Source organism: Chiloscyllium punctatum, chromosome 44 (assembly GCF_047496795.1).
Source record: "Chiloscyllium punctatum isolate Juve2018m chromosome 44, sChiPun1.3, whole genome shotgun sequence".
NCBI classification, from domain to species: Eukaryota; Metazoa; Chordata; class Chondrichthyes; order Orectolobiformes; family Hemiscylliidae; genus Chiloscyllium; species Chiloscyllium punctatum.
In genome coordinates, this window is record NC_092782.1 from 64,486,151 (window position 1) to 64,506,223 (window position 20,073).

At 43.8% G+C, this 20,073-nt stretch overlaps 1 protein-coding gene across 7 annotated transcripts in view; it reads left to right on the forward strand.

The window, feature by feature from the left end:
* LOC140467039 (semaphorin-3A-like) overlaps nucleotides 1-20,073 on the forward strand; it is a 436,589-nt gene that overhangs the window by 210,495 nt on the left and 206,021 nt on the right. The window lies entirely within an intron of this gene.

Below are 20,073 nucleotides of genomic sequence, written 5' to 3' on the forward strand. Positions count from 1 at the left end.
ACTCACTGCAAACTCCTCCCAGTCTGTTACACAGTGATACTGACTCACTGCACACTCCTCCCAGTCTGTCACACAGTGATACTGACTCACTGCGCACTCCTCCCAGTCTGTTACACAGTGATACTGACTCACTGCACACTCCTCCCAGTCTGTTGCACAGTGATACTGACCCTGTGCACACCCCTCCCAGTCTGTTACACAGTGATACTGACTCACCGCACACCCCTCCCAGTCTGTTACACAGTGATACTGACTCACTGCACACGCCTCCCAGTCTGTTACACAGTGATACTGACTCACAGCACACTCCTCCCATTCTGTTACACAGTGACACTGACTCACTGCACACTCCTCCCGGTCTGTTACACAGTGATACTGACTCACTGCACACTCCTCCCGGTCTGTTACACAGTGATACTGACTCACCGCACACCCCTCCCAGTCTGTTACACAGTGATACTGACTGACTGCACACTCCTCCCGGTCTGTTACACAGTGATAATGACTCACTGTACACTCCTCCTGGTCTGTTACACAGCGATACTGACTCACTGCACACCCCTCCCAGTCTGTTACACAGCGATACTGACTCACTGCACACCCCTCCCAGTCTGTTACACAGTGATACTGACTCACTGCACACTCCTCCCGGTCTGTTACACAGTGATACTGACTCACTGTACACTCCTCCTGGTCTGTTACACAGCGATACTGACTCACTGCACACTCCTCCCAGTCTGTTACACAGTGATACTGACTCACTGCACACTCCTCCCGGTCTGTTACACAGTCATACTGACTCACTGCACACTCCTCCCGGTCTGTTACACAGTCATACTGACTCACTGCACACTCCTCCCAGTCTGTTACACAGTGATACTGACTCACTGCACACTCCTCCCAGTCTCTTACACAGTGATACTGACTCACTGCACACTCCTCCCAGTCTGTTACACTGTGATACTGACTCACTGCACACTCCTCCCAGTCTGTTACACAGTGATACTGACTCACCGCACACCCCTCCCAGTCTGTTACACAGTGATACTGACTCACAGCACACCCCTCCCAGTCTGTTACACAGTGATACTGACTCACTGCACACTCCTCCCAGTCTGTTACACAGTGATACTGACTCACTGCACACTCCTCCCAGTCTGTTACACAGTGATACTGACTCACTGCACACTCCTCCCGGTCTGTTACACAGTGATACTGACTCACTGTACACTCCTCCCGGTCTGTTACACAGTGATACTGACTCACTGTACACTCCTCCCGGTCTGTTACACAGTGATACTGACTCACTGCACACTTCTCCCAGTCTGTTACACTGTGATACTGACTCACTGCAAACTCCTCCCAGTCTGTTACACAGTGATACTGACTCACTGTGCACTCCTCCCAGTCTGTTGCACAGTGATACTGACCCTCTGCACACTCCTCCCAGTCTGTTACACAGTGACACTGACTCACTGCACACTCCTCCCCGTCTGTTACACAGTGATACTGACTCACTGCACACCCCTCCCAGTATGTTACACAGTGATACTGACTCACTGCACACTCCTCCTGGTCTGTTACACAGTGATACTGACTCACTGCACACCCCTCCCAGTCTGTTACACAGTGACACTGACTCACTGCACACTCCTCCCAGTCTGTTACACCGTGACACTGACCCTCTGCACACTCCTCCCAGTTGGTTACACAATGATACTGAGCCTCTGCACACCCCTCCCAGTCTGTTACACAGTGACACTGACTCACTGTGCACTCCTCCCAGTCTGTTACACAGTGATACTGACCCTCTGCACACCCCTCCCAGTCTGTTACACAGTGATACTGACTCACTGCACACTCCTCCCAGTCTGTTGCACAGTGATACTGACCCTCTGCACACTCCTCCCAGTCTGTTACACAGCGATACTGACTCACTGTGCACTCCTCCCAGTTGGTTACACAATGATACTGAGCCTCTGCAAACCCCTCCCAGTCTGTTACACAGTGACACTGACTCACTGTGCACTCCTCCCAGTCTGTTGCACAGTGATACTGACTCACCGCACACCCCTCCCAGTCTGTTACACAGTGATACTGACTCACTGCACACTCCTCCCAGTCTGTTACACAGTGACACTGACTCACTGCACACTCCTCCCGGTCTGTTACACAGTGATACTGACTCACTGCACACTCCTCCCGGTCTGTTACACAGTGATACTGACTCACCGCACACCCCTCCCAGTCTGTTACACAGTGATACTGACTGACTGCACACTCCTCCCGGTCTGTTACACAGTGATACTGACTCACTGTACACTCCTCCTGGTCTGTTACACAGCGATACTGACTCACTGCACACCCCTCTCAGTCTGTTACACAGCGATACTGACTCACTGCACACTCCTCCCAGTCTGTTACACAGTGATACTGACTCACTGCACACCTCTCCCAGTCTGTTACACAGTGATACTGACTCACAGCACACCCCTCCCAGTCTGTTACACAGTGATACTGACTCACTGCACACTCCTCCCAGTCTGTTACACAGTGATACTGACTCACCGCACACCCCTCCCAGTCTGTTACACAGTGATACTGACTCACCGCACACCCCTCCCAGTCTGTTACACAGTGATACTGACTCACAGCACACCCCTCCCAGTCTGTTACACAAGTGATACTGACTCACTGCACACTCCTCCCAGTCTGTTACACAGTGATACTGACTCACTGCACACTCCTCCCAGTCTCTTACACAGTGATACTGACTCACTGCACACTCCTCCCAGTCTGTTACACTGTGATACTGACTCACCGCACACTCCTCCCAGTCTGTTACACAGTGATACTGACTCACTGCACACCCCTCCCAGTCTGTTACACAGTGATACTGACTCACAGCACACCCCTCCCAGTCTGTTACACAGTGATACTGACTCACTGCACACTCCTCCCAGTCTGTTACACAGTGATACTGACTCACTGCACACTCCTCCCAGTCTGTTACACAGTGATACTGACTCACTGCACACTCCTCCCGGTCTGTTACACAGTGATACTGACTCACTGTACACTCCTCCCGGTCTGTTACACAGTGATACTGACTCACTGTACACTCCTCCCGGTCTGTTACACAGTGATACTGACTCACTGCACACTCCTCCCGGTCTGTTACACAGTGATACTGACTCACTGCAAACTCCTCCCAGTCTGTTACACAGTGATACTGACTCACTGTGCACTCCTCCCAGTCTGTTGCACAGTGATACTGACCCTCTGCACACTCCTCCCAGTCTGTTACACAGTGACACTGACTCACTGCACACTCCTCCCCGTCTGTTACACAGTGATACTGACTCACTGCACACCCCTCCCAGTCTTTTACACAGTGATACTGACTCACTGCACACTCCTCCTGGTCTGTTACACAGTGATACTGACTCACTGCACACCCCTCCCAGTCTGTTACACAGTGACACTGACTCACTGCACACTCTTCCCAGTCTGTTACACCGTGACACTGACCCTCTACACACTCCTCCCAGTTGGTTACACAATGATACTGAGCCTCTGCACATCCCTCCCAGTCTGTTACACATTGTCACTGACTCACTGTGCACTCCTCCCAGTCTGTTACACAGTGATACTGACCCTCTGCACACCCCTCCCAGTCTGTTACACAGTGAAACTGACTCACTGCACACTCCTCCAAGTCTGTTGCACAGTGATACTGACTCACTGCACACTCCTCCCAGTCTGTTACACAGTGATACTGACTCACTGCACACTCCTCCCAGTCTGTTACACAGTGATACTGACTCACTGTACACTCCTCCTGGTCTGTTACACAGTGATACTGACGCACTGCACACTCCTCCCAGTCTGTTACGCAGTGATACTGACTCACAGCACACTCCTCCCGGTCTGTTACACAGTGATACTGACTCACTGCACACTCCTCCCAGTCTGTTACACAGTGATACTGACCCTCTGCACACCCCTCCCAGTCTGTTACACAGTGATACTGACTCACTGTGCACTCCTCCCAGTCTGTTGCACAGTGATACTGACTCACTGCACACTCCTCCCAGTCTGTTACACAGTGATACTGACTCACAGCACACTCCTCCCATTCTGTTACACAGTGATACTGACTCACTGCACACACCTCCTGGTCTGTTACACAGTGATACTGACTCACTGCACACCCCTCCCAGTCTGTTACACAGTGACACTGACTCACTGCACACTCCTCCCAGTCTGTTACACCGTGACACTGACCCTCTTCACACTCCTCCCAGTCGGTTACAAAATGATACTGAGCCTCTGCACACCCCTCCCAGTCTGTTACACAGTGATACTGACTCACTGTGCACTCCTCCCAGTCTGTTACACAGTGATACTGACCCTCTGCACACCCCTCCCAGTCTGTTACACAGTGATACTGACTCACCGCACACTCCTCCCAGTCTGTTACACAGTGATACTGACTCACCGCACACTCCTCCCAGTCTGTTACACAGTGATACTGACCCTCTGCACACTCCTCCCAGTCGCTTACACAGTGATACTGACCCTCTGCACACTCCTCCCAGTCTCTTACACAGTGATACTGACCCTCTGCACACCCCTCCCAGTCTGTTACACAGTGATACTGACTCACCGCACACTCCTCCCAGTCTGTTACACAGTGATACTGACTCACCGCACACTCCTCCCAGTCTGTTACACAGTGATACTGACCCTCTGCACACTCCTCCCAGTCTCTTACACAGTGATACTGACCCTCTGCACACTCCTCCCAGTCTGTTACACAGTGATACTGACCCTCTGCACACTCCTCCCAGTCTCTTACACAGTGATACTGACCCTCTGCACACTCCTCCCAGTCTCTTACACAGTGATACTGACCCTCTGCACACCCCTCCCAGTCTGGTACACAGTGATACTGACTCACTGCACACTCCTCCCAGTCTCTTAGACAGTGATACTGACCCTCTGCACACTCCTCCCAGTCTGTTACACAGTGATACTGACCCTCTGCACACTCCTCCCAGTCTCTTACACAGTGATACTGACCCTCTGCACACTCCTCCCAGTCTGTTACACAGTGATACTGACCCTCTGCACACCCCTCCCAGTCTGTTACACAGTGATACTGACTCACCGCACACTCCTCCCAGTCTGTTGCACAGTGATACTGACTCACAGCACACTCCTCCCAGTCTGTTACACAGTGATACTGACCCTCTGCACACTCCTCCCAGTCTGTTACACAGTGATACTGACCCTCTGCACACTCCTCCCAGTCTCTTACACAGTGATACTGACCCACTGCACACTCCTCCCGGTCTGTTACACAGTGATACTGACTCACCGCACACTCCTCCCAGTCTGTTACACAGTGATACTGACCCTCTGCACACTCCTCCCAGTCTCTTACACAGTGATACTGACCCACTGCACACTCCTCCCGGTCTGTTACACAGTGATACTGACTCACTGCACACTCCTCCCGGTCTGTTACACAGTGATACTGACTCACCGCACACCCCTCCCAGTCAGTTACACAGTGATACTGACCCTCTGCACACTCCTCCCAGTCTGTTACACAGTGATACTGACCCTTTGCACACCCCTCCCAGTCTGTTACACAGTGATACTGACTCACCGCACACCCCTCCCAGTCTGTTACACAGTGATACTGACTCACTGCACACTCCTCCCAGTCTGTTACACAGTGATACTGACTCACCGCACACCCCTCCCAGTCAGTTACACAGTGATACTGACCCTCTGCACACTCCTCCCAGTCTGTTACACAGTGATACTGAACCTTTGCACACCCCTCCCAGTCTGTTACACAGTGATACTGACTCACCGCACACCCCTCCCAGTCTGTTACACAGTGATACTGACTCACTGCACACTCCTCCCAGTCTGTTACACAGTGATACTGACTCACCGCACTCCCCTGCCAGTCTATTACACAGTAATACTGACTCACTGCACACTCCTCCCAGTCTGTTACACAGTGATACTGACTCGCTGCACACTCCTCCCAGTCTGTTACACAGTGATACTGACTCACTGCACACACCTCCCGGTCTGTTACACAGTGATACTGACTCACTGCACACTCCTCCCAGTCTCTTACACAGTGATACTGACTCACTGCACACTCCTCCCAGTCTGTTACACAGTGATACTGACTCACTGCACACACCTCCCGGTCTGTTACACAGTGATACTGACTCGCTGCACACTCCTCCCAGTCTGTTATACAGTGATACTGACTCACTGCACACTCCTCCCAGTCTGTTACACAGTGATACTGACTCACTGTGCACTCCTCCCAGTCTGTTACACAGTGATACTGACCCTTTGCACACTCCTCCCAGTCTGTTACACAGTGATACTGACCCTCTGCGCACTCCTCCCGGTCTGTTACACAGTGACACTGACTCACCGCACACCCCTCCCAGTCTGTTACACAGTGATACTGACCCTTTTCACACTCCTCCCAGTCTGTTACACAGTGATACTGACCCTCTGCGCACTCCTCCCAGTCTGTTACACAGTGATACTGACTCACCGCACACCACTCCCAGTCTGTTACACAGTGATACTGACTCACCGCACACTCCTCCCAGTCTGTTACACAGTGATACTGACCCTCTGCACACTCCTCCCAGTCTGTTACACAGTGATACTGACCCTCTGCACACTCCTCCCAGTCTGTTACACAGAGATACTGACCCTCTGCGCACTCCTCCTAGTCTGTTACACAGTGATACTGACTCACCGCACACTCCTCCCAGTCTGTTACACAGTGATACTGACTCACTGCACACACCTCCCTGTCTGTTACACAGTGATACTGACTCACTGCACCCACCTCCCAGTCTGTTACACAGTGATACTGACTCACTGCACACACCTCCCGGTCTGTTACACAGTGATACTGACCCTCTGCGCACTCTTCCCAGTCTCTTACACAGTGATACTGACCCTCTGCACACTCCTCCCAGTCTGTTACACAGTGATACTGACTCACTGCCCACTCTTTCCAGTCTGTTACACAGTGATACTGACTGACTGCACACTCCTCCCAGTCTGTTACACAGTGATACTGACTCACTGCACACTCCTCCCAGTCTGTTACACAGTGATACTGACTCACTGCACACTCCTCCCAGTCTGTTACACAGTGATACTGACTCACTGCACACCCCTCCCAGTCTGTTACACTGTGATACTCACTCACTGCACAACCCTCCCAGTCTGTTCCACAGTGATACTGACTCTCTGCACCCTCCTCCCGGTCTGCTACACTGTGATACTCACTCACTGCACACTCCTCCCAGTCTGTTACACAGTGATACTGACTCTCTGCACACTCCTCCCAGTCTGTTACACAGTGACACTGACCCTCTGCACTCTCCTCCCAGTCTGTTACACAGTGACACTGACCCTCTGCACACTCCTCCCAGTCTGTTACACAGTGACACTGACCCTCTGCACACTCCTCCCAGTCTGTTACACAGTGATACTGACTCTCTGCACACTCCTCCTCGGGGTTAAAGTCTAAAAGTTTCATTTATATACTTCAGATATGAAATGAGGAAACCTTGCTTCACAGAAGTGTTGATAGAGATTTGAAACTTGCTTTTAGAAATGGCAATTGATGCTAGATTACTTGCAAGTTTTAAACCAGAGATGATTGCTCAGTAGAAGTATTAAGTGAAAGAGGGGCAGAGACAGAAAAGTGGATTCCGTTTTGTGTTCAGCCATGATGTCATTGAATGGTGGAACAGACTTAAAGGGCTGAAGGAAGTCCTCATGTTCAAGCAGATAGATATTTGTCATCACCATAAACTTTAATAGGATTTCCAGCTCTCTCTGTAGCTGGAACAAGTGCACTTTCTATCTGTCTAAATTTTGCCTTAAATGAGTCCTTGTTCTCATCATCCAACTAATTTTGAATCTTCCTCCTTATTTTGTTTTCACCTTTTCTTCTGATGATGATGACATGACCTATGGGAGCTATTTGACAGAAAATCGATTTTCAGTTATTCTGACAATGCCAAGCCCAAGTTTGAGCTAAATAGTTTGATCCTGATTTATATCAGCAAAAGATCTTGATCCACGGCCATAAACGACATAAAGAACTGTGGATGATGGCGATCTGAAACAAACAGAAAAAGACAAAAAATTGCTGGTGAAGCTCAGCAGATGCTGCCAGTCCTACCGAATTTCTCTAGCAACTTCTGTTTTTGATTGTTTCTGATCCACAATCATTTTGTAGACAATTCTGAATATGTGACACATTAGCCAGCTCTCCGAGAAGTTTTTACTCAGTCCAATGGTAATCCTCTCTCAATAAAAAGACCAAAAAAAAACGTTAACATGAAAGTAAACTGTTTTGCCCACTAAAGCCCTCTCTATTGATTTGAAAATAAATTACGGCAGTGTAACATGTGAGATGTTGACATGTTCCAAGTCTCCAATAGATTATCAATAAGCCTACATTGTTCTGCATAGACCTTCTAGTATTGACAGTGCTTTAGTTATTCAAGATTGCAACTCAAGTAAGCACTTGAAACTGAATGTCAGCACAGCCTTTTCTCATTATTTCCAGACAAGCTGAATACTATATTGTTCTGTTCAATCAATTTGAAAAAATATTTATCTAATTTACAACAAAAGAATAGATTGTGCAAGATAAAATTATCTTGAGACTCACAGTAGATTCAACGTGATACATCGCAACAATTCATCTTTTGAATTTTTCTGCTGATATTTTAAAAAGTAAAATTAACTAAATAACAATGCGCACACTGAGCTAATTTCCAAGCAACTGTCCAATTGTATACTGCATTAGTCATTAAGATTGAAAAGCAAAATCAATTAACATTTCTAAACTGCCTAAGAATAATTTAAATAGAGGCACCTATGTTATTTGTGATATGGCAAAATTTGATTGCACTAAATTTTCAAAACTAAAATGCTCTTCTTTTGATTAAGTCATAAAAGACTGTTAGCTCATGAATTTGAAGAGAAATGTTTGAATTTGTTTGGAGATTAGCTGAGAGACAGGAGACAGAGCAAGGATGTTGGTCAGTTACTGGGCAGAAAGTGACAAGTTGAGGAGTGTGATACTGGAAAAGCACAGCAGGTCAGGCAGCATCCGTGGAGCAGGAGAGTTGACGTTTTGGGCATAAGCCCTTCATCAGAAATGTTGAGGAGCTTATGCCTGAAACATCACCTCTCCTGCTCCTCAGATGCTGCCTGACCGGCGGTGTTTTTCCAGCACCATGCACTTTGACTCTAATCTCCAGAATCTTCAGTCCACACTTTCTCCATAGAAAGTGACAAGTGGTGGGTGTCTCCTAAGGGCCTGTGTTGAGACATCAATCATTCATTATACCCCTGTTTGCTGAGAATAGAGCAATAGTGTCGATGGGAGCATAAGTTTAAAAGGTTGAATGGGGAAGAAAATCCTGTGCTTAATTGATTTTGATGTTGACAAATAGTGAGGTCTTCCACTTTGACCTGGAAAGATAGATCCAAAAAGTTTCTAATGGACCAAATCAAAAAGGTATGGAGAGCCAAGAATCCATTGTACATGGATCATAAAAATATTACCAATATCATGAAAAAATGTTCAAAATGGCTAATATTGTATCAGCCTTAATATCTCGAGGACTTACGCTAAAAGAGTTAGACGTCATACTGCAGTGATCATGTTTAGCTGATGCTTGAGTATCTGGTCATCAAAATCAAAATATTGCAAAAATCAAAATCTGAAATGTTCAGCAGGTTGGGCAGTCTTTCAGAAAAGAGAAACCCAGTTGATGGGCAGAATGTTTCCATGTTGGGGTGGAGAGTTTGAAAGTGAGGGAACAGTAAAACAGTGGGGGATGAGAGGAGGGGGATTGTCCTCCAGATCCATTCCAGAGTGTGAGGGAAATCTCCCTGTGGCAGGCTAGAAGCCAGAATGTTCCTCTGTTTGCTCATCATCACTTTCTCACAGACAATTAGAGATAGGCATCACCTTGCTTGCATAATCAACATCCTACAAAAAAAACAAATCAAGCTCCCTATTGACAGAGGAGACAGGGATGGGAGTCGGGGGGATTGAATCCTTTTGAGGCTGCTGGGAATTTCCTGGGATGGGAGACGCAGTTCTATGAAGGTGTTTCTGCACCGCATTGGGCAGGAGGTAAGGGGAAGGAGAGCTGGAGACTTCATATGCCAAACAGGAGGCCACAGGGTGTGGACAAGCCTCACCACATTAGCACGTAACCATGAGTTTCCAAACCAGGAATCCAGCAAGAATCTCTCCCAGCTTATGGGAACAACATCATTTCTTATTGTCTGTGCTATCCTGCTTCTCCCTCGGATTTGACACTCTTTGGAAACTGGCTGATTTCTCAACCTCCTACTGAAGCCCGGACTGAAGAGTGAACATTTTTAAAAGCTGAAGTTCCTCTGAAATCACTTTCACATGTTACACCAGCCCACAGCACATTGTCAACCATCTTACCATTTGTCATACTCTTCCTTTTGACTAAGTTAAATTGTTGGTCTTTCATGAGCTAAGCAGTTTTTTTTAAAAACAAAGTTTCAATTTTTTAGCACCATACTTCACTCTTCCTCGAGCACTAGGTGCTGTAACCTTTATAATCTTATTGTTCTTGTTATCTTACAGTTCACTGATTTGCACATATTCCCCACTGTCCTCAGATCCTCTATTATTCTCAGAGCCAAACACTTCATTAAACCATGGTCTAACAACATTTATCACAAAGAGTGACCCAATATTGTAAAAGCCATTAATCATGGTTATTATTTGGGTGACAGATACTTCATTCAATATATTACACAAAGCAGTGTCTATCTGTGATGTAGCAAACAGGAAACCTTTCACATCAATTGGAGTGCCTGTGTCACTCTTCATAGTTATTAAATGTGATGAGGATGAACAACTGAATGCCAATCGTGTTTTCATATTTTCCCCTTATTTATCTCCATTCCCTGCCAACCCTGTTGTTACAGTGACCTTTCTGTGACCTCAGTGTGTGGAATATTACCCTGGCAAAGGCATTGTTAGGGAATCTCTATGAATGGATCATTCAAATGGAGTCTGACATTGTCAATTCAAACATGGCTCCTCTCCCCCACTTTTATTGAATTTTGTTGAAGGGGAGCCTATTGACTGTGACAGTGAGTATTAGAATATTCAACCTCAAAGCAACTGTACTCTGCTGCAAGAAACAAGGTTGAAGATATGGAAGAGATCTTTGATAATGTTTTTGTTCTGCATCATAACAATTGTCGAAGTGGATGATGAAATGTAGATACAATCACGTTTTCTGCTGTGGATAATTTACACATACTGAGGTTGGGTGGAATTTCAATAATTGTAGTGAGCTTACAGATATCACAAAGATATTTCTCAGCTGGTAGTATGTGTGAAAAGGTTAGAATTATTGGTCACTTTACCTTCATGGTCATATTTACAAACACTCTGATTTCACCGGTCAGTTCATTAGCCATAAACACAGCTGCAGACAAAGTCAAACATCTGAGCAGGCTCATTTTTACCAGGAGAGGAAATTCACCTTTAGGTGAAATGTGAAGGTATGGAAACAAAACCCGTAAAGTTCACATTCAGAGACAAATCAGGAAATATCTTTAAAAGTCTCAAGATCACAGAAGTCACTGGCAAAGCTGAAGACATTAGAAAGAGTCAATAAACTGATGACCAAAAGAGTCTCAGATGTGGGTTGTGACTGCAGCTGGTCCTGGGACTCACCAGTTGTCCTAGGTATCAAGACATTCAAAGTAACCTTTCACCAAAAGTGAATAAGATATGACTTATTATCCACCAAAAGAGAAAATGCTGGAAAATCTCAGCAGGTCTGGCAGCATCTGTAAGGAGAGAAAAGACCTGATGTTTCGAGTCTAACTGACCCTTTGTCAAAGCTTATATTTATGACTTATTATCAGTTCTCTAACTGCAATGTGAGAGTGAAAAGGGAGACTTTCACAAAGTGCAAAGTGACTTCACTGATTTTTCAGACTGTTTGAATGATCTGGGAGGGAAAGATGGAAATTGATGCTTGTGCTAACCTATACATTTGCAATAAAATCCTTGTAAATCTTTAAAAGCCTTTGCTGTTTAATTCAGCACATATATATCAGATTTTTTTCAGCAGTGAATCTCAAACCATAATTTTTCAGGATTTCCACATTAAACTGCACTTACACTTAATCCTTAACATGTTCCAATTTCAGGAAAATATTGGTGATACATGCTGACATTTCATTGTCAAGAAAGGCAAATGTCTGGCTTTTTTTTTTGAGTATTTATCTCTCAGTTATACGATTTATGCTTTAAGTGACATAAGAAAATGAGTAAGTATTTGCTACCCATCATAATTCTCTGGGATATAGAATAAATGCTGTCTCAGTATAAATTCCATGAGATATGAGTACATTACAAAGAAAAATTGGAACTATGAGGATTATGGATTTCATTTTGTGACCCTATGTTCATTGAAAGTGCAGTTCTTCAAATGTACTGCAAAGGAAATGTGTAAGGAGCCTAGCATGACCACTGAATCAAAATTCCAGAGTGTTTATGAGCTGTCCAATAGATAATGTATAAGGAACAAACATTTTTCCACTAACATATGTGAGTAAAACAATACAGAGCCAGACATTGACGGGTAACTAACTTAATTGGCAAACAAGAATCCCACAAGATTGGGTGGAACATTAGTTCTATTCCTTCCTCAGCGTTGTCTTCCATTGACTTCGAAAGGCAGTTTCCCAAAGGTGGGTTCGCATAAAATTGTCCCTTTATGAATTTATGATATTGTTACTAACTGAGCTTTTATATAACCAATAGGGGGTTGATTAGCTTAGTTGGCTGGCTGACTGTTTTGTGACGCAGATTGAGGCCAACAGTGCAAGTTCAATTCCTGGAGCAGCTGAAGTTACCACAGAGGATTCTCCTTTTCAACCTGTTCCCTCAACTGAGGCATGGTGACCTGCAGGTCAAAGTCACCACCAGTTTTCTCTCTTTCTAATGGAAAAGCAGTCTGGGATTATAGCAACTTTACTAACATGAATAATCATCTAGATGAATACTTCCTGTGTTTCTGATTGTACAGTGCATGTAAACTTTATAAATGATAATAACCAGGGTGTTTTCCCAAAGTAAGTCTTGAATAGCCAGGTCAAAAACTCATGGACCAAGTCAGTATAGCTTGAACCTCAACTGTTAACCTTAGTGTCAAACAAAGAACTACAGATGCTGAAAACAAACAAAAAGAGAAATTGATTGAAAAACTCAGCAAGTCTGGCAGCGTCTGAGGAGAGAAAACAGCATTGATGTTTTACCTCCAGTGACCCTTCATCAGTTGTAAATAACAGTCATTTTGGACTTGAAGTGTTAATTCTGTGTTCTCTCCACAGATGCTGCTACACTTTCTGAGTTTTTCCAGCAATTTCTGTTTTACTTTGTTAATATTAGTGTTTCATTAACAGGTCATCCTAAGTCCACTTCATAATAACCTCCTGCTTCTATTTTCCCATAGCAGGCACTCACTGCCAGTCTTCTTGATAGGGGAAGGCTGAGATAGGTTAGGCATTGAACTTTCCTCGCCTCTGTTAGTGTCTCTTCGCAAGGGGTCAAAAGAACAAAAAATCATCTACTTCACAGCCTCTATTTCTGTTAGGTCTGAGATAGACTGGAATAACAACAGCAGTTTGATAAACTGAGCAGTTTCTCTCTACCTGCATTTCTATGGCTTGTGTACCAAAGATCAAATGCAAGATCTGCACTTACTGAGTCAATCTGAGATAGTGGCATATGATGCAAGCAGGAGAGACAGGTACTTTTACCTGACCTGAATCTCAGGAACAGGTCTTTGAGGATTACAATGCGAGCTAGAAAGTGTTCTGGATGGTAATTAGACAGCAGGTCATTTGTGCGATGATTGTGCAATGATGAGCTTTCAATGGAATTAACATGTTTTAAAATGGACTTGTCCAAGGATTATGTCCAGATTGCCAAAAACAAAGATCCATTTTACATGCAAGGAAAGCAGAAACTGGACTGAAACTGATTTATTTTCTCTAGTTTGTAACTAATGGTCTTTTAATCCTTTGTCAGATTAGAAAATGGCCACCTGCTTCGTTCAAAACATTCACTCTAAAAGCCGAGGAATAAAAGTGGAGATATCTTCTCCTGAAATGAACACCAAACTGATTATATCCTCTCTATAAACATCCTGCTCCCAGTAAATCCATTCAGGTTATGACAGCAACAGTTTAAACCTGTTCAGCTCAGTGCAGCTTTTAATTGAAACTTCCAATGTTTAAGTGGTGCTGTCACATCTGAGCTTTAACTCCTTATCCACTGGGAAGTGTCTTTTGTGCAGGGCTGTCTCTCTCCATATTCTGCACCATTGCAGATTATTCCTATTCTGTTTCCTCTAGCAATGCAAGTTGAAAACCTGCTCTGTGTAACACTCCTCTGCAAAAAGCTGTTATTAAACCAGAGCAGGGTCCCCTCTAAACCTTCCACTGACTCTCTTTCCAATTCAATGAGGAAGCAACTTGTCTCTTGCCCAGCAATGTGATGGTATTCCAAATGAAATCAGCAATAAAAGAACCTGCTTCCAGTTTTGTATTCAACCAATCTATAGCGCAGCCCCACTGAAAACACCTCACACTGTGCCCCTTTCCAGGCACTAAAGCTGTAAAAAAGAAAATCAGCATTCAGGATGATTCTTCCCCATTTTGTACCAGACCAACATATTCCCGCAATTTGATGAAAATTTCTTCTCCTGAACTGATGGGCTCAGATCCTTTCGAAGACCTCCACCCTCTGTTACTTCACTCATTCAGCCTCCTGACATATGTGTCCATTCAGTGAGTATTGGCAGCCACTCAATTAAGGGAGGATGTCAAAATCAGGTCAGATCCTGTATTCAGTCAGTGTCCAACCAGAATCACTGGATAATAATTCCAAGCAGGAACCTTTGGCACTTTGCCTGTCTCAGTTTATAAAGCTGACGCCAATTGCCGAACACCTATCAGCACCTCGACTGAGCTCAGCTAACTCAACGCAGACCAGGGATTTACAAATTACCTTCATCGCCACAGGATACGCTGTATTCATATTTGTATTTCAAATGAATATCAAGGACCTTGGTGATACTATGCACATATGAAAACATTTTAGTCATATAGGATTGCACTGATATTGACTGCAGCTTGGGGTTAGCTTATGATTGTGTAAATATTACAAAGATTTCAGAAGTTAAACAGCATATGTTACAAAGCCTCAAGCCAGAAGCCAAGGGTATTATTCACGCTTGAGGTCATTGTTATAACCCCAGTAATAATTTACAAATGAATGCCTGAAATAAAACTCCTGACAAAATTTTGAAATCATTTGCGGGTTGTTATTTATTTCTAGTGTTGCTGTTGCTGTCGGACTGTTATCCGCAAGTTTGCTTATAAGTAACTGGTTTGTTGTTCTGAACCTAACAAATGTTCACCAGGATTGCAAAGTGACTGAATAACTATGTATTCTTATCATCACCTTCTCTGTGCACCAATGTGCTGGTGTTAAAGCTGAAGGATTTCCTCACCCTTTTCTCTCCTATCAATCTGATGCCACATGGTGTGGGCTATTTAGTTTTGAGCTTATAAATCAAGATTAATTTTATAAAACATGTTTCAAATCAAAACTCTGGTCTCTTATAACTCTCTTAGCTCGATATGATGAAAGGTTGATGCCTCTCCAGATTAAATGTTAATGCACTTGAAGAATTCTCAGTCGACTGTGGGAGGCAGTCACAAATGAATTCTGATAGAAGCTTAACCACTATAGCATGCCATTTTTTCACGTTACTTTCAAAGAAAATGAATAAAAGTCTGAATTAAAATAATGGATGCTGAAAAGTCCAGTTGTGTTAATCCACTGATAAAAATATTAATATTTTCTGGGATGGTGTGTGTGGGATGAGTACTTTTGTAAGTATCTTTGGAAATAAATAAAGAATTAAATTATGAAATTGTGGTAAAACCTCAATTTTTGTCCCCAAGGAAGATGGGGTGAATCATTTTCAATTAAGTATAAGCCACAAGGGCAGAAACATTGCACAGAATCTTTAATGTTGAACTTGATAGATGTCATTAACAGAGTGGTGTGTTTCACATTTACAAATATTTTGAATTAGTTCAACCTAAGAAGTTCTGAGCCTATTTGATTGTAACACTGGAAAATGCAGGTCACAGGCTGAAATTGAGATTGGGAGATTAGGTTTGGGTGTAACAAGGTATTCTTTCAACAAAACGCAAAAAAGGCGATGTTACAGATTTGGGTTTAACAATAAATCAGAAATTGATTACTCACATGGAATTATGATAAAATATAAGAAATCAAACTATTTTGATATCGGACCAATTTAAAGATTTTGAAATACACATAAAAGACTCCATTAATCCAAACAGCAACATCCTACAGTACTCATACCAGCGAGAATTCCTTCTCAATCACACCAGTAGGGTTAAATTTAACTGTGACTTCAATTCCTCATCTTGAGAATCTGGTTAGCTCTTCTTGGAGTTTTCATATAACTGAGCTCAGTCTCTCTTAGCTGCAATTAAGCCCCTTGGGGTTTTAGCCAAGTACATCTCACCTGGAACTTATTCTCCTTACACTGGGGTAACACCTTCCTTAATATTTCAAGGTTACCTCTTTTTCTCAGGAGCAACTGTTTTACACATCCAGCTTCTATATTCAGAAAACTCAAAAGCTTTCTTCCAAACACTACATGATTCAAAAAATTCCAGAATCTTCCAGATTAAAGCTAAATGCAATACACTGTTTAGTTTGTTCACTTGTAAATTCATTCACAGTAACTTCCCCATTACTTTCCAGGACTGCTACTGTCTCTTAGAAAATCACCATGGCTACAAACAGACATCAAAGTTAATCATTAAATCCCTTCAGACACACAGAAAAGCCATATGCCACTTGTTCAAATTTAACAAACCAAGATAAAGCGTATATAAATTCCACACATTATATCACAAAGATGGTATATGCCAACCGTCTGAATTTGATGAAGCCTCAGTGTTGGTTACATTCTGCATGTGATGCAGTGGGAAGAGCCTTATTGATAACAGGTGGAATCTAATTCAGGCAGTGTGGGTTTCACCCTTCAGTTACAGAGCTAATGAGAACTAAATATTGGAACTTATTTGCCAGGCTCTCCAAAGGTAGGCAACCTGGAGCTTATCTGGAGAGCATTGGGCCTTCTTCAGGATCAGGGAGACAGAAGATCTATCCCTCAAGCACCTTTGAAAGTGGTTTGCTTTCTCACATTTCCTAAATCCCTGTCATCTGTGAAATTTCCCATTCCCAAACTTAATTAGGCAAGAGTCAGGAAGGATCAAACTAACCTCCTCCTGTCCAATTAAATACTTTCCCCCATAACTAATCTCTGCACCATTAAAATCTACCCAACTGGTTAGTGTTTCTGTTGAAAGGTGTACAGGTAGCATTTACATTAATAAGTGAAACAATTGTGTGATAACTAAGTGTTATTTCAGGCGATTACATATTAACATTTTTTTAAAATTGCTAGATACAGGGTAAAAGTATTGCCACAATCCTATCAGATCATAGGGCTGCTCTCACTAAAGAGAAACAATGGTTGTGGTTTAATCCGAGCATTATCAAATCTCAGGCAAGGTTTGAGGATCTAAGTCTTTCATAGTAACCTCAGCTGATGCGGGAATTGAACCCAAGATTCCGGGAAAGGTTAAAGGAATAGTGGATAGATCTATTAGAGAGTTAATGCAGATACCATGGGCTATGTTTGTCCGAGTTTAATAATTATATTTTACAAAATCAGATGACCTTGACTTTAATTACACAGGCTGGTTTTCAGGATATATCACCTTAAACCGATGTAACAGAATTATGGAAGAGATGTTACAATGCTGAGTGTTTGTCCCATTGTTTGAGTTATGATGAAAGCAGGTGTCTGAGAGAACCTAACCTTATTTTCAATTTATTTATTTATTGCAAACTTGCTCTTGTGGCTTCAAGTAGTAACTTTGCAATGTCCAATAGACTTTCGGAGAGATGACTTGAGATAGAAATCTCAACCACATTGAATGAGGGTTGGTACTGCAAAATAAAATGATAACTGAAGCAATGGCTCACAGGCAATGAGACTGCTTATTGTTATTCTAAGCGGTTAATATTGTAATAAAAGATCTGGCTGAGCATTATTCACTTCGCCTGGGGCTATTTTCCCTGGAGCGGAGGCTGAGGAGTGACCTTATAGAGGTTTACAAAACCATGAGGGGCATGGATAGGAGAAATACACAAGGCGTTTTCTTTGGGTGGGGAGTCTAGAGGGCATAGGTTTAGGGTGAGAGGGGAAAGATATAAATGAGACCTAAGGGGCAACTTCTTCACGCAGATGGTGGTATGTGTATGGAATGAGCTGCCAGAAGAAGTGGTGGAAGCTGGTACAATTGCAACATTTAAAAGGCATCTGGATGGGTATATGAATAGGAAGAGTTTGGAGGGATATGGGCAAAGTGCTGGCAAATGGGACTAGATTAATGTAGGATATCTGGTTGGCATCGGTGAGTTGGACCTCACAGTTTGTTTCCATGCTGTACATCTCTGTGACTCTAAGTCAGTTTGTAGAAGAATTGATACTTCTAGGTCTGCATTTCTTACTAAAGCATGTGTTTAAAGAATCTTCTCTTAATCTGAATGTAAACATTAAGTACTAATGGTCAGTTTGAAGAGCACACCAGGGTAAGAGGGAGAATCATTTCACAAACAAGCACTTAATGTTCGGGTCATGGGGAAAATGACATAGTCTCTTGAAGTAGAATCTCTGTGTAAAACTAAACACCTACTCCACCAATTGATTAGCAAAATGAATAGCAAGATTTGGAATTGTCTGTGGGAAGTATTTGTGATATATTTACACAGAACATAGAACATAGAACATGACAGCGCAGTACAGGCCCTTTGACCCTCGATGTTCCACTGATCTATGAAACCAATCTGAAGCCCATCTAACCTACACTATTCCATTTTCGTCCATGACCATTTAAAAACCCTTAACGCTGGCAAGTCTACAAACAGCAGTGGCCCCAAAACAGATCCTTGTGGTACCCCACTAGTAATGGAACTCCAGGATGAACATTTCCCATCAACCACCACTCTCTGTCTTTTCTCAGCTAGCCAATTTCTGATCCAAACCACTAAATTACCCTCAATCCCATGCCTCCGTATTTTGTGCAATAGCCTACCGTATCTCCTCTGACTTCATGCACAACTTCCCATTATTATCCTTGATTGGCCCTAATCTTTCTCTGGTCATTCTTTTATCCTGATACACCTATAAAAAGCTATAGGGTTTTCCCTGATCCTACCTGCCAACAACTTCTCATGTCTCCTTCTGGTTCTTCTTAGTTCTGTCTTAGGGTCTTTCCTGGCTAACTTGTAACTCTCAAGTGACCTAACTAAGCCTTCACGTCTCATCCTAACATAAGCCTTCTTCCTCTTGACAAGAAATTCAACTTCTTTAGTAAACCAATGGTACCCTCACTCAACCACTACCTCCAGTAGCTGGTCCTTGAATAAGCTCCACATTTCAATTGTGCCCATTCCTTGCAGTTTCCTTCCCTATCCTATGCATCCTAAATCTTGCCTAATCGTATCATAATTGCCATTCCCCCAGCTATAACTCCTGCCCTGCATTATATGCCCATCCCTTTCCATTGCTATAGTAAACATAACCGAATTGTGGTCGCTATCACCAAAGTGCTCACCTACCTCCAAATCTAACACCTGACCTGATTCATTACCCAGTACCAAATCCAGTGTGGCCTTACCCCTTGTTGGCTGTCTGTATATTGTGTCAGGAAACCCTCCCCCCACCCCCACCCACCCGCACATTTTCCTCATCACTTGCATCACGGTGGTTCAGTGGTTAGCACTGC